At 50.9% G+C, this 15,753-nt stretch overlaps 1 protein-coding gene across 1 annotated transcript in view; it reads left to right on the forward strand.

Moving 5' to 3' along the window:
- Positions 1-15,753, forward strand: part of CUNH16orf82 (chromosome unknown C16orf82 homolog) — a 94,554-nt gene that overhangs the window by 61,842 nt on the left and 16,959 nt on the right. The gene's annotated exons all lie outside the window — the stretch shown is intronic.

Raw genomic sequence — 15,753 nt, forward strand, 5'->3', positions numbered from 1 at the left:
ATCAAGCTGCCTCCAGCCCGCCCACCTCCCCTTCAAAGCCTGGCCCATTAGTACCAACTGGGGGGCCTTGGCAGGATAAACAGATAAAAGGCAGACTGCTTTGTCATTTCGGAAAATAAAAACAAAGGGAGCAGTCAAGGAAGGGAAAGCAGATAAAGCTGCAGGCGTTTAGAGAAAGGTGCCCCCCCCCCCGCCCCGGCCCCAAAACAGTCAGGGTCTAGACAACTGCAGGTTTCCCTCTCCTGCCCTCGGAAAAAGAACCCATGGGCAGTTATCAGGGGCTTGCAACCACAGTTTTAATTAGAGCCCACACCCTGAATAGTAGGTCTCAAGGAGGCTGGAGCTTCTCTACCAGGCATTGCACAGGGCCTGCAAATGCAAAGGACGTGCAACTGTGATCATCTGTGTTTTGAGCAATCAGACGCAAGCAAGACAGAAACCTGTGGACACACACACCTTGTCATCAGCATTAAGTAAATGTCAACTACGACAAGGCAAGGGCTTTGTATTTGTTATCTCATTTAATCTTCACAACTCTGTGTGAAGGATCAGAGAGGTTTTGTTCATTTGCCGGAGGACACACAGCCAGCAGGAAGCAGGTGCAGGTTTGGAAAGCAGACCTTTTATTCATTCATTCATTTGTTCTTTTGTTCTTCTAGTACTCGCTGAGCACCTACTATGTGCCAGGCTCTGTGGTGGGCTCAGAGAACAAAGTATTGAACACAAAGGATATTCCCCAGTAAGACAGTCTTCAGAACGGGAGAAGATCTTTACAAGCAACATATCAGATAAAGGGCTAGTATCCAAAATCTATAAAGAACTTATCAAACTCAACACCCAAAAGACAAATAATCCAGTTAAGAAATGGGCAGAAGACATGAATAGATATTTTTCCAAAGACATACAAATAGCCAACAGACACATGGAAAGATGCTCCATATCACTCGGCATCAGGGAAATACAAATCAAAACCACGATGAGATTCCACCTCACACCAGTCAGAATGGCTGAAATTAACAATACAAGAAACATCAAGTGCTGGCAAGGATGAGGAGAAAGGGGAACTGTCTTTCACTGTTGGTGGGAATGCAAACTGGTGCAGTATGGAGGTTCCTCAAAAAGTTAAAAATAGAGCTACCGTAGGACATAGCAATTGCACTACTAGGTATTTACCCAGAGGATACAAACATAATGATTCAAAGGGGCACCTGCACCCCAATGTGCATAGCAGCAATGTCCACAATAGCCAAACTATGGAAAGAGCCCAGATGGCCATCAACTGATGAACGGATAAAGAAGATGTGGTATATATATACTATGGAATATCACACAGCCATCAAAAAGAATGAAATCTTGCCATTTGCATCAATGTGGATGGAACTAGAGAGTATTACGCTAAGTGAATTCAGTCAGTCAGAGAAAGACAAATATCATATGATCTCACTCATATATGGAATTTAAGAAACAAAACAGATAAACACAGGGGTGAAAAGGAGGGAGACAAACCATAAAACAGATGAAAAACTGAGGGGAGAGGGCCGGAGGACGGGTTAAATGGGTGATGGGGATTAAGGAGGGCACTTATGATGAGCACCGGGTGAAAAAGAAAAAAAAAAAAAAAAGAGAGAAAATGAAAAAGAAAAAAAGAAATGTTCCCCTGTGATCTAAATGAAAGTGGTGTTTGAAGAACTGGAAATATGTGGAATGACTTATTAAAATTTAGTAGGCAGACTTGAGGGTATTTGGGGATTGATTACATATGGAGGAGAACAGGTATGTCATAAAAATGGGGAGGGGGGAACGTGAATTGTCATTAATAATATTATTATTAGCCAATATATAATGCTTATTACATATCAAGTACTCTTCTGTGTCTCTCGGAAAGCCTCTCAGCATGTACCACTGTTGTACCATTACACAGAAAAGTAAGGTGGCATGCTGGGTAACTTGCCCAAGGCCACCAACTAGTAAGTGCTGTGGCTGCGGAACCCACATGCCACCTAGCTGTGGATAACACTGCTCTCAGAGAATTTCTCTTTCCCAATCCCAGACCCCTGTGTACCCAGGTAAGCTGAGAAGGAGGGAAAGGAAGGCAGACCAATAAGAATCATCCTTGCCTATTTTCTCTGCCCTGACAAAGTGTCCGAGAGATCCCAGGATCCAGGAGACCTGAGGTTGACCTTGATCTGGCCTGGATGCAGACCACCACCATCTTTACCGTCTACTTAAGGTGATGGCTGCCTCTGGGCAGGGCAAAGGGGAAGGTCTTGGGGTTACCGTGTTTAACTCCTTGGGGAAGCTCCACGGTGCTAACCTACTTAGCTCTGAGACTAAAACTGCCATCAAGAGTCAGACACAGAAACAGTCCCTTTACTTATTTCCAACACGGCTTTCTCCAACCGGTATCATTCACACTGACACTTGCTCAAAGTATGGTGCTACATAGAAATGCAGAATCCAGGCCCCACCCCAGAGCTACTCAAGCAGAATCTGCATTTAAACAAGATTCCCAAGTGATTGTTTGCACATCCAAGTTTGAGAAACACTGGTCTAGGCCACATTTCAGACCTCAGGCTCAACCCAGGGATTTGACACCATCCCAAGGGAAACCCCATCTTATTATCCATTAGCCTCATTCTGCTTGTATATTCGAACTATTTCCCCAACATACCATCCAAACAACTTGGCTGCCTTGTGAATGAAGTGTTGACAGCAATCAAGACCACTCAATGGCCTCTCTACACCCTCCTGGGGAGTATGTCAGTGTTTCTTGTTTCCTGTGGAGGCCACTGGAGGAATTCCTAATATCCTCCATGGCGAGAGAAAAGAGAGCATTCAAGCAGGAGGGAGTGGCTTTCAGTGATATGAAACCAAGGTCCAATGAATGCTGAAGTGTGCCCAGTGGACTTTCCAACAGTCACCCGTGGTCTTTGAAAGAGAAACAAGATGGCGGAGGTAGAAGCAGACAGGCTGGCATGGGAACGGATCAGAGAGAATGTAGACCCCTTTTCCAGAAGTAAAAGTGACCCGGCAAAGTTGAAGGAAGAAGTGGCGATAGGGTAGTCTGAGACCTCTTGTTATTGTTTTTTGATTCTTATGGTTTTGTTTCATTTTTTTTTTAAATGGAGAGTTTTGAGGACCCCTGAGAGTGGACTGGACAACCCCTATGAAGACCAATATGTCTCCGGCCAGATGCATTGTAAATGCACGTGCTCCAGGCAATTCTGCTTCTGGGAATGTACACCACAGATACGCTTGCACATGTGAGAAATGATGTGTATACCCCAGATATGTGCTGCAGCCTCCTCCGAAAATAGAAGATTGGACAACCCAAGTGCCCATCGGTAGGGGACTGGTTCCATCAACTACGGAAAATCCGTTCTATGTAATGCCACATGGCTAGGAAAGGGCTGTGGAACTTCTCTGTGTGTTGCTGTGAAATGATCTCCAAGATACACAAGGTGAAGAAAAGGAAGATAAACAACAGTGTGTAATGGGACCACATGCATCCTAAGATCCTCTGGAGCCCTACACTGCAACTAGCAAGTCTGGTAGTCTCCCGGAGGAAAACTGGGTTGTGATGACAGGGTAGGAGGGGGACTCACACTTTTGAACCTTCTGCTTGTATCTCTGTATCAACCAACTATTGCTGTGAAGTCAAAGGCCACAGAATCTCAGCTTGGGCTTCGCCAGGCTGGGCTGCAGGCTACAGGTTGGATGTGGGTGGTGAGCTGGGTCTACTCTGCATGTCTCTGGCTCCTGAAGAACAGAAGGAAAGGACAGCACATGCAGCTACTCTCGAGACCTGTGCTCAGAAGCGGCATGCCACCACTTCCGCCGAAGCGAGCCCCGGAATCAAAGGGCAGAGACGCACGCGCCATCCCCAGCGCGAGGAGCTTCCGGGGCGCCTGGCAAAGGGCATGGGCGTAGGAAGAGGTCCCCCAGAGATGTATTACCTGTCTAAAAATACGTATTATTTAAGTGGAAAAAGACAATACATAGGCAAATGCACACACACATGCACACTCTTGTAACCACTGAGGACGGACCGACAGAGAGAGTAGAGGCGCCTGGCCAGACCCAAGAAGGGATCCTTCAGGAGCCGCAGCCTGGGAGGGGGAGGAATGCAGCCAGAGCCCGGCTGGAGCGCAGGGCACAGCCCAAAGGACTGATGAGGAAGAAAGCACGCAGGAGCGGGGACAGGCAGGGGCAAGCTCGTTCTCCACACAGCAGCTGGCGTGCCCTTTCAGAAGTATCAGCTAGATCATGGGAATTTCCTGCTCAAAACCCTCCACTGCCCTTAGAGAAAACCCAGAGTCCTCACTACAGCCTTCAAGGCACAGCACGATCTGCCCCTGCCCCTCTGATCTCCTCTCCCCCACTCCCCTCACTGACTGTGCTCCAGTCACATGGGCCCCCTTTATTCCAGCCCCAGGGGCTCCGCACTGGCGGCTTCCTCCTTTAGAATGACCTTCCCCAGCTCCTCTCAAGGCTGGCCTTCCGGTGGTGTTCAGAGCTCACCTTCACAGTCCTATCTCCGTAAATGGCCTCCCCCAGAGTGAGCACACGCACTCACACAACCAGGCACGCCTATTCTTCTTCCCGGTTCCATTGTCTTTCCGGCACTCATCACTGCCTGAATCACCGTGTAAATGAATTCACTTCTTGCTTGTTCATTGTGGCTCCCCCCGTTCACACACAAGCTCCATGGCGTCAAGGACTCTGCCCCACTCATCACTGGGCAGCCGCATCTAACACAGTGCCGGGAACACAGGAGGCACTCAATTAAAAAAAATAAAATAAGGACAAATGAATGAAAGGAGGTAGAAAGTTGAAAGACTTTTCTGGCAGTTTCTATCATCTCTATGAGCTAGGAGATCAGATCATTTGCTAAGAAGGAGGGAGGTGTTGTCTGTTATGGGGGAATGGGAAGGTAAAGAGCTCTTTGGGGGTTTCCAGGAAACAAGGAGGATGCAGCTGAGGCTGGAGACCATGAGATTGTAGCACCATCATTCCAAGAGTATCATTGGGTTCTTCTCTCTGCCTGTACGATGAAAAGTAACAGGGAGTGTTGAAAATCCCGTGGGGAGGTCTCCAGGAGGGTATGCGGTGGACGGACTGTCGCCATGGACCCCGTTACTCCTGCCTCTTTCTACCCACGCTCTTTGGCACTGCCCTCCCACCAGACTCTGGGATTGACCACTGGACTTGCTTTGGCCAATAGGATTCCAGCAAACTCAGTGCAAGCTGAGATTTTTGAAAGTGCTTGTGCATTTTGCTACCCTCCCCTGGTGCTCTGCTCCTGCCATGAGAACACATCCAGGCTGGCCAAGGCCATCCTAGATCAGCCAGCCCCCAGCTGATCCACCAGCTGACCGGAGACGTGTGAGCAGCCACCCCAGCCCAGAATGGCCAACCCCTTCAACTGACCCAGAGACTCGTGAGGAACCATAAAGGGTGGTTGTTTTAAGTCCTGAACTATGGGTTGGTTCTTGTGCAGCATTATAATGACAATACGTAACTGATAGAGGGTACAACATAAGGACAAGGACGTGAAGTAACGAAGACTAATGGCCAAGTGAGGGGATGAAACTAAGTGATGTCATACCAGATCACTTTCCACCATATCACAAAGAGAAGGTCACCCAAAGGCTTAGGCAAGATTGGCCCCAAGTGTTCGAGGCTGCTAGAAAACTCTATGAATACAGAGTTCAGTTTTGGCAGATTTCCCCCACTGTTATCCACAAACCCCCAGGTCGGGCTGATAGGAGAACAGGTAATGAAGGTTCTGGACGATGTGACACAGCAGGACAGTTTGGACATGATCACATCTAATCCTGGCAACAACCCCAGGTGGTAGATGTTTTGTCCCCATTGTACAGCTGGGATAACTGAGGCTCAGAGCCCGTCTGGAGTCCCACAGCCAGTGAGTGGGAATGCAGGCACTGGCCAGGGCAGTCGGACTGCAAGGCCCCAGCTGCTTCTAGCACACAGGCTCCTGAGAGAGAGGGTCTGAGGAGCAGGTCACCCCCAGCCTTGTCCCCTCTCCATGCCACCTCCTGGCAGCCCAGCCCCACTGTCCCTTGCCCTGATTGGCCTGCTGAGTGTACAGCCTGCTAGACCATCCCCTTTTGTTTAAAATCTCTTCAGCAGATGGAAGGAAACTTGGCAATTACCTCTGCACACAGCTTTAAGTACACATACTGGCCAATCTTTACAGATTTAATTGTCTATAAAATTACTCTGTGTGCAATTCCCATATGGATCTTCAGGGCCCAGCCTGCTTCTTAGCCAGGGCTCTCTCCCAGGCTGGGGCACAGCTACTGATTAGGGGCCATCTGCTCTGTGGGTTCAACACAAAATGAGGCTATTTACCAGATGTGCGACTCTGAGCGGGTGACAAACCACCCAGGCCTCGGTTTCCTCATCTGCAAATGGGAACAATCACGATAACTTGTCAGGGGGCTGGAAAAGTGAAAATCAAGCAACACTGGTGAAACTCCTGGTACCGTGCCTTACACAATGTGGCAGCTACTATTTTAAGGTCTTAACCCACGCTTTTCCCCTCTATTTTCTGGAGCCCTTTGTCTCCCCTCTGCATTCTTCAGCCCTGCTGCTACCTAGTCACACATGTATTAACTCAGGGGACAGGAGACTCCACGGAAGAAATGAGATGTAAGAAATGAGCAAGGCTCTAAAGCTTCAAAACACTGACCCCTGCCGAATTCAAGGTATAAGGTTCATACCATAAGGCGGAGACTGGAAAAAGAATAAATGAAGAGCCAAGGTATCAGCGAGGAACCATTCATTCTCCAGCAGGTAACAGAAAACCCAACTCTAGGAGCGCGCTAAAACCTCAACAGGACTTCACTGGTTCAGGGGATAGACGGGGGCCAGCAGGAGAGCTGCTTGAGAGGTGGCTGGCCCAGGAGCTCAACAGTGTCACCCTACATGGTCCACCCGCCCTCCCTGCCTTCAGTGGGGGCTGCCCCCCCAACCAAGGCTGGAGCCTTCCGTGGAGATAAAATGGCTGGCAGGGGTTTCCAGGGCCCTCCTTTCAACAAGGGGGAGGAAATCATGCATCTCCAGGTAGCTCCTCCCAGAACCCTCCAGCCAACACTCCCTCTCTTCTCATTGGTCCAAAACAGGCCACATGTCCATCTCTGACCCAATCCCTGGAGGGATGACTCATACAGATTAGGTAAATCCAATGAGAACTCATCCCTGGGACTGTGGTCTCTCCCTTCCAATCACTGAGAGGCTATGGGGGGGCAAAGTGGAGCTTCTTTAATTAGTGAAGTATTCAAGGCAAAAAGTTTATGCCACAGTGCATAGACTAGAAAGAAAACAGATGAACTAAAAATTATATACTAAATATACTAAAAATTATATTATCCTTACTAAATTACCCCTACTCTGAACAAATTTTGTGGGATACTCTTCATTCATTCAACAATTATTTATAGGGAAGTTCCTGTGGGCTGCTCATGGTCAAGGCAGCTGTCGTTGTCTCTTTTAGAATATGACACCCAGAAGGCAACACAGCTCTCCAAGAGGTCTGACCAGCACAGAGCATCGGGGACCCATCACCTCAGATGATGATAACAATAAGTAGCTAACATTCATCGAGGTGTTACTGGCTGCCAATCATTTCATGTATTAACTCTTTTGATTCACATAAGAGCCCTCTGACAGTAAGTCCTGTTAATTACCCCCATTTTATAGAAGAAGAAACAGAGGCACAGAGCGTAGCAATAACTTCCCCAAGATCACACAACTAATTAGTGGAAAACTGGGATTTAATCCAAATAGGCTTGTTCAAGCTTGTATGCTCTACGGCCTCTCCTTCTAGATGCCACAGTTCACAGAAGACTCCTGACAGGAGCATTCATTCATTTGCTTGGCAAACACTTATTGACTATGGTATGCCAGACAATCTAGGAGACATTTAAAATCCATTCATCCATTTCTTCAACAAACATTTTTGAATGCCGGCTCTGTACCAAACCCTGTATTTAGTGCCAAGAGACACAGTGGTAAATAGTACTGACCTAGCCCTCGCCTTCGTGAAATGCACAATCTGCATCTTCTCGCTAGTAATGATGAGCATACAGTCAGCTAAAAGCTCAGGGCTGTCATGTACTGTTATACAGTGTGCACACTGCACGATGGCACCCAACCGATGGGGTGAATGAGGGCTGAAATCCACTCCCTTCACCTCACCAAATCCTGTGCTCGGGTACTTAGCTGAATCCCTCCCAAAAGACATCTTTTCTGTTAAGAAAGCTGCCTTTGAAACGCCAAACCACTTGCTAATAGTGCCACACCCACCCAGCAGGGGGGACTTGCTCTAATTTGCACAAAGGCGCTATGGAGAATAACACTGACCTGGTCAAAGCTGCTCCCACTCCCATCCTCCGTCTTACAAGTCAGGGTTTTGCTTGTGTTGGTTGCTTGGTTTCCAGAAGAGCTGCTGCTCAGCTATGATTTTGGTTCCATTGGAACCAAAGTCTGTCCATTGGAGTGTGTTTGACTTGAGCCCAAGACTTACGCCTGTTGCATTTCATCTCCAAAGAGCTGGTCCTCTTGCAGAGTGCCTGGTGGTGAACTCTTCTTCATGAGGGTTTGTATCTTTTTTTTTTTAAGATTTTATTTATTTATTTGACAGAGAGAGACAGCCAGCGAGAGAGGGAACACAAGCAGGGGGAGTGGGAGAGGAAGAAGCAGGCTCCTAGCGGAGGAGCCTGATGTGGGGCTCCATCCCAGAACGCCGGGATCACGCCCTGAGCCGAAGGCAGACGCTTAACGACTGAGCCACCCAGGCGCCCCTATGCGGGTTTGTATCTTAAGATGTCCATCACTCAGCCAGGAGCCTCAGGGGGAACCAGGAACGTCCAGCTCTTCAGAGGTAAGAAACTCCTCCCCTGTGACTACAGTGGAGGGTCCACCAGCCCAGGGAACCCCAGTCCTGTCCACCTCCACCCCAATCCCAAGCAGAGTTGAAGCAGCAGAGACCAGCGCTGGCACTGGATGCAAGCGTTGCCCAGGTCCCAGTAGCAGGGGCTGTCAACCCTCCGCATGTACATTTCCACCTCCTTCGCCGTTCCCAGGCACTCCGGCTCCCGATATGCTTTATCTCGACTGCCAGCACTTGCTCCTCTTCCCAGGAGGCCCACCTTCCGGCTGCTGGAACCACTCTGCTTGTGTGTGCAAAGAGCTAGAGCTGGCTTATATCCTGCCTGCCCCTTGGAAGCCCTTACACAATGAATCTTGCAGGGGAATCAATACCCCGGCTGCCTTTCCCAGGCCGGCTCCAATGAGGAGGTGTCACCGGCATGCCTCCAGGGCCTCCCAGTGGAAATGAGCCCCAGGTCCACGCAGTGGGGTCCACCTTGCCTGACATCACCTTTGCCCCGGCCTTCTTTCCTTCTGTGTTACTCTTTCACTCCCCTACTGATTTTCCCTGGGAATGCTTCCTAATAAAAATCTTAACACACAAAACTTTTTATCCAAGGGTCTGATTCAGGGAAATTGATCCTAGAAGCAGGCTAGGCCATGCATGCTGGGCACCCCCTTGGCCCTGCCCCTTTCTAAGCCTGCTCCGTCATTTCAGGAGACATATGTCAAGTGCCACTTGGGGCCAGGCCTGAGCCATTTAACTAAATCTGCTGACTCCCCATGGAATCGATTGCTCACATTTTTTTTTCTCAGACCTCCATGAGAAATGATTTGCTAAGCTCTTTCTCTCTCTCCTCTCTCCTCTCTCCTTTCTCTCTCTCTGTCTCTCTCTGTCTCTCTCTCTCTCGTTAAACTTGGGTGATGGTGTTCAAGGACTCCCCGAGATGTTTCTCTAACTGACAGCTTTATGGGACAATAGCTGCTGATGTTATATGTGTCCTCAGATAGGCAGGTCTTTTTATACTGTGTGTGTCCCCATAAAAATGATTGGTTTTAAGTTGTTATTCTAATATTGCTGTGATTGTAACATTGGAGCCGACAGTCTCCAAAGGAGATGCGTATCGAAGCCTGATGAATAGAAGCGGGGAGGAGCCATCCGTCTGCGCGGCAGGAGGACGAGGCTCATAGCCCACTGTCCGCCGGTGGGTCGGGGCCCAAAGCCTGTTGTTTTGATGTTATTATAAAGATACTGATTAATAAGTGATAGCATCGTAAATAATACAAACTGCCTCCAGACTGGATCCACCCAGAAGTGGCTCATTGTGGCCTGAGAAGGAGGGAGATGGACAGCACCCAGAAGAATGCAGAGAGAAACACACAGATACACGCAGGGGGACAGACAGAGAGGGGTGGAGGCGGGGGGGGGGGGGCGGGGAACCAAGCAACGGGTTCAAAAAGAGACAATAAGACAGGGCCACGGGACAGACAGACAGACGGCAGTGGGAATAAGGAGACAAGAGAGACCCATGGACAAAGCCCAAGGCCGACATGCAGAGAGAGAGAGACACAGACACACCAGACACACAGACAGATGCAGACATGGAGACAAGGACAAGATGAGCTGTGAAGACAAATGAGCAAGATCGGGACAAACAGGGAGACGGAGGCAGAGACACAGGGTGACAGGCCAGAGGCTAACATCACAGGCGAAAAGAGAAGGCGTGCGGAAGCCCAGCCAATGGGCAGAAGTGGGCAAGATTTAAGAGGAGCGGGTGGAGGACAAAGAGGAAGAGAGGAAGCGGACTGCTGGCAAAGCAGCCTGGCAGTAGGGGCACTCCCTGGCCGGACAGAGTGAGGAGAGTCTGAGGGGTATGAGTGGGGGCTCCGGAGCCAGACAGGCAGGTTGAAGCCTGCTTCTGTCACTTCTTAGGAGCCAAGTGACTTCAGGCGTGTTACTCAGTCTTTCTGTTCCTCAGTTTCCCCATCTGTAACCCGGGGCAAAGAGACAGACATAGCACCTACCCAGCCCCTCACCGCTTGTCCCCAGCACCTCAGCATTGCCTCGGGATAGAAGCGCCTGAGGTGGCTCCCAGGGACCCCTACTACGGGGTGTTCACGCCGTCATGTGGCAGCCCGAGTGTGGGCCGGGCCTGGTGACTGGCTTCCACCAAACAGGATATGGCGAAAGTGCAGGGATGGCGCTTCTGAGATGCGGTCACCATGGCCTGGGACTATTTCCACCTCCGGAGCTCTGACTCTAGGGAGCAGGACCGCCCCGTGCTGCCCTAAGGAGATACCTGCGCGGCAGGGACTTGAGGACTCCCCGCCAGCCGCCAGCAGCCAGAGGTGTGAGATGGGGATCCTGGAGGTGCAGCCTCAGCCAGGGGACCCAGATTCCTGACCCACAAGCGAAGACAATTGTTGTTTGAAGCCTCCGTGTTGGGGGCGGGCAGGTAATTTGTTCTGCAGCCATCAATAGCTGGCACAGACTGTGGTTCCCGGAAGGGGCGTTCTGCTGTAACAGCTATGTGGAAATGGGGGGCCAGTGTTGGGGACAAGGCAGAAGGCGGGTGCTGAGGGCACGCTAGGGGTGTGCTGGAGAGAGCCCACACTGTCTTGGACAGGCTGTCACGGAAGTCCGGATGGAGAGGACAGAGTGAGGGCTCAGGAGGAAATGAGCATGTGATTGGAAGGGGGGTTCCCTGTTACCTCCTGACGGAACCCGGGGCAGCATTCTTGCCCTCTGGAACATGGCAAGTGGGAAATGTGTCCGTAAACATGGTGCTGAGTGAAGGGTTAGGTTAGAAGGTGTCCCCTGGCTTTTGCTTGCTGCTTCTAATGAAATGCCACAGTGCCCTCTTCCGTGGTGCCTGGCACGATGGGCCTGCCAGTGACGTCACTGCCCTGCTGTTGGGTCCCTAATGCTGCCCATTACTGCCCAATAGTGAACACACTGGGCTCCTTCTCCTGGAGAATACCCAGGCCGAGGAAATGGGGGTAGGGCTTAAGAGTTGCTATGGCACAGGAATAAAGGGGGTGGGGGCTCCCGGGTTCACCGTCCCACGGCAAGATATGAAGAAACTAGCTCAGGGATGAGAGCTAAATTGATCGTGGATTGATCATCTTAACCTCACAAGTGACCAGCTGATCCCAGTCAGAGAAGTACCACCAGGACTCTCCCCTCCTTTCCACCTCCTCCTCCGGTCACCCCAGTTTCTAGGCTGTAGGAACTGGGAACTATTGAAGGAAATGAGGTCTTGGAGTTATAACCAGGGGCCAAATCACATAAGGTCCTGCAGACCATGGTAAGGAGTTCAGATTTGATTCCCAGCACTACAGGAAGCCATGGCAGGCATATCAGCAAAGAGCGTCCTGGTTGCATTTATGTGTTAAAGGATCTGTCCTCTGTTGGATGGAAAACAGACTGTAGGGGAGCAAAGGTGGAGGCAGGAATACTAGTTAGAAGGCTAATGCAGGGTCCACTTGAACCAAGAATGGGAGAGGGGCAGTCCGCCCAAAGATGCTGAGCAGACAGGATCACACGTCCCCTAGTCTCACTGTCTCTGTGTATCAGTTAGTCACGCTGGGAGAGTGCTGCATAACAAGCCTCACCTACGTCAGTGGCTTAAAACCATCACTTCTCTTACTCACAGGGCTGCACGTTGACCACAGTAGCTCTGCTCCTAGCATCTCATTGAGGCCCAAACTCAAGGGACAGGGACTATGTGGGGAAAGCTTTTCCCAGGCTGTAAGGTAGAACTCCCAGGGTGGGAAGCAGAACACATGCTGCTCCTGAAGGCCTGGGCTCAGAACTCCCATGTGATCCCTTCAGCTCACAGTCCATTGGCCCAAACAAGCCTCTGAGTAAGCCTGACATCGAGGGGCATGGTGCGAATATTTTCTGAACAACAAACGAATCCACTGCTGTCCCGTGGATGCTCCTCTGCGCTCAGCTACTCTCTCCTGCTCCCCACTATTCTCCTGCCCCAGGGGGGTCCCTTCCCCAAGCAACAAGACCCTCCTGCTCCAGCATACCAAAAGCTAAGTGGTTCTATCATATGCGCTTTCCAGACATTAGCTGCCTGAATCCTCACAGCAAATTCCAGGGCTCTCACATGCATGGCTGTGCCCACAGGGGTGTGGGGGTATGCAGTGGCCCACCTGCTCAGTGTTCTCTGAGCTTCTCACTGCATCTGTGGGGAGGTGTCAGATCCCAGGGCTGTAGCATCCTGCTCCGTGCCTCGAGTCCTCAAGCTGCAGGCACATCTCCAGTCGAGGCCCCAAGCCTGGCCTGACCACATTGGAAATGCCATCTCATAGTGGACAGAGCTAGAAGGAGCCTTGCTGCCCCAGGGTGAGCACCAAATGGGCCTGGAGGAGGCCTTGACAGCTTATGCTCAGGGCCCCCGCCTCTCCAAACCCTGGCCTGACCCACCCAGCTGTGCTTCTCTCTGAGCTCCCTTTCTGGCACCTCCTTGGCCATTTCCTGGCTTCCTCAACACAGCTATGCCCCGAGGCACTCATGATCCCCCAAACCGGCAAACCTGGAGCAGCCGACAAGCCCCCTGCTGGGAAACTGCCCCTCTGCCCACAGCCATGTTGTACCACAGGACCCTGATAGGCACAGCCACAAGCCAACTAACGTGGGTCACTCGGCCCCTCTCCGCGCACTCATATAGAGTCCTGGTTGCAAAAGACAGACCTCCTACACAAACTGGCGGAAGCAAAATGGGGCTGTATGAGCTCATGGGAACAAAAATCCTAGGAGAGAAGAGCCGAGGCTTGGCTGGATCCAGAAGCAGAGAAGCAACAATTTATTGAGACTCTGTCTTGACTCTGCTTCCCCGGAGGCTGGCTTTATTCTTCAGTGTCGTGGGTGACCTCTAGTGCTGCTTGGCTATCCTACCGCCTTCGCAACTGAGCACAAACAGAAGGTCTCTCTCCCAAAAGTCCTAGCAAAAGCTCCAAGGTGAGGACCTTTCTAGCTCATATGACCATCCTGGAAAATAATCACAGTGGCCAGGGGCTAGAAGGTGGTGACTGACCCCGCCTGGGTCACAGGTTCACTCCCGGAGCTGCCGCGTGAGGAGAAGGGAAGAATCCTACCACCGCTGCATGGACACAGGGGAGAGGGGTGGGGAGGCATTCCCCGATAGAAAATCAAGGGGCTGCTCCCAGTAGAGTGGGTGGCTGCTACACAGCCCCAAGCAGACATTCTGCAAGTCTCTCCGGGATCGGGACTCCACACCTGTCAACGAAGGCTCATCCTGTGGATGGAGATATGAGCCAGGAATCTGCAAGGCGATGGTGTGTGCACAGAGGCAGAGAGCAGGACAAATAAAATAGGCTGTATGGAGCAAAGAGACGAGAAGCCAAGCCCTCCCCAGATCACAGAACATTTTCAACTTCTCAGTCCCTTGTGAGGCTAGACTCTGACGACATTCCCATTAAGTCCAGGAGGGAAGAGATTGTGTCCAGCATGTATTTTCTTCAAGGGGCAACAACCCGTTTCCCTCGGTGGAAGCATTTCCTCCTTCCCACCGAGTCCAACAGGGAGCACGTGACCCAGCCTAGCCAATCATCTCACTCCATGCCCCTCCTGGCCAGTGATTGGCTCAGAGACAGGCATGGAGCAAAGCCAGGCCCCTAGGACTCAATTTCTAGGACCTTTATTGGAACCTCTGGGCCAGGGATGGTCTCTATAGGACGGACTGCCGGGCTGAGGGCTGCTGTCACCCTGAAGCCATGAAGGAGCCTGAGGAAGAAGCCAGCACGGAAGGAAGCAGACATGACAGATGGAAACATATTATGAAGACATTGTTGGAGCTTCTAGATCCAGCTACGCCTGCAGACAGACTCCATCCCCTGGAGCTTTTGGCTATGCAAAGCAATGAATACCCCCCCCCTTTTTTTTTTTTTTTTTTTTGCTTAGTAAGTTAAAATTGGAGCTTCTGTCCCTTGTAATCCAGAAAGTCCTGATTAGCAGACTCTCCCTCAAGCCATCCTCCTCCCTTCAGTTCTTACTGTTTGCTTGGTTACCGGTGAGAAAGCAGACAGAAATCAGAAGAAGGAGCAGTAGGAGCCCGAGGAGGGTGTCTCTCCCCAGAGAACCTCAGTGGCAGGTCCCAAGCACCACCAGCTTATCTGTAAGATCCAACCTTCCCTACCAGAGACAAATCTGCCTGAGATGCAGCATGGCCCCACAGCTCTGCTCAGTCCATCTGGTGGACTCTGGAGTGAAATCTCCCATCCACATCCCGGTACAAAGCCTCCCTTAGCCCTGTACTCAGGCCTCCTTTGCTACTGATCACTCCACGAATGAGAACAGGGTTAAGACCGTCAGGCACTGCCTGATCCCTCCTTGTCTCTTTGTAGATGAGTTACAGAAGGACAATAGTCTAGGGTTCCCCTCCTGCTGGTGCCTTGTGCCATTTTACAGACAACCCAGCTTATTGTTGGCCTGACTCATGGACCCAGCAGCCACCTAAACTCTGCTCCTGCTGCATTCCTCGCCCCCCACTGGAGCTCTGGGAACCAGACTGCCAGAAGATACTAGAAGCATCTGTTGTACCCTTGGGGAGACAGCAAAGTGAATGTGGTGCAAAGAGCACAGGCTTTGAAGTCAGATCTGGGACCCCAGGCAAGTTATTTACGCTCTCTGAAACTTAGTTCCCTCATTTGTGAAATGGAGGGGTGATGTCTATCTTGTAGGAATATGTAAGGAATAAGGAGCCACGTGCCTAGCCCAGGGCCTGGTGTAGAGTGGGCCCTGGATAAATCCATGTTGCATGGAAGGAAGGCAGGCAGGATAGAAGGAAGGAGGGCAGGAGGGAGGGAAGGAGAGAGAGAGGGGGA

This window comes from Ursus arctos, unplaced genomic scaffold (assembly GCF_023065955.2).
Source record: "Ursus arctos isolate Adak ecotype North America unplaced genomic scaffold, UrsArc2.0 scaffold_2, whole genome shotgun sequence".
Taxonomy (NCBI): Eukaryota; Metazoa; Chordata; class Mammalia; order Carnivora; family Ursidae; genus Ursus; species Ursus arctos.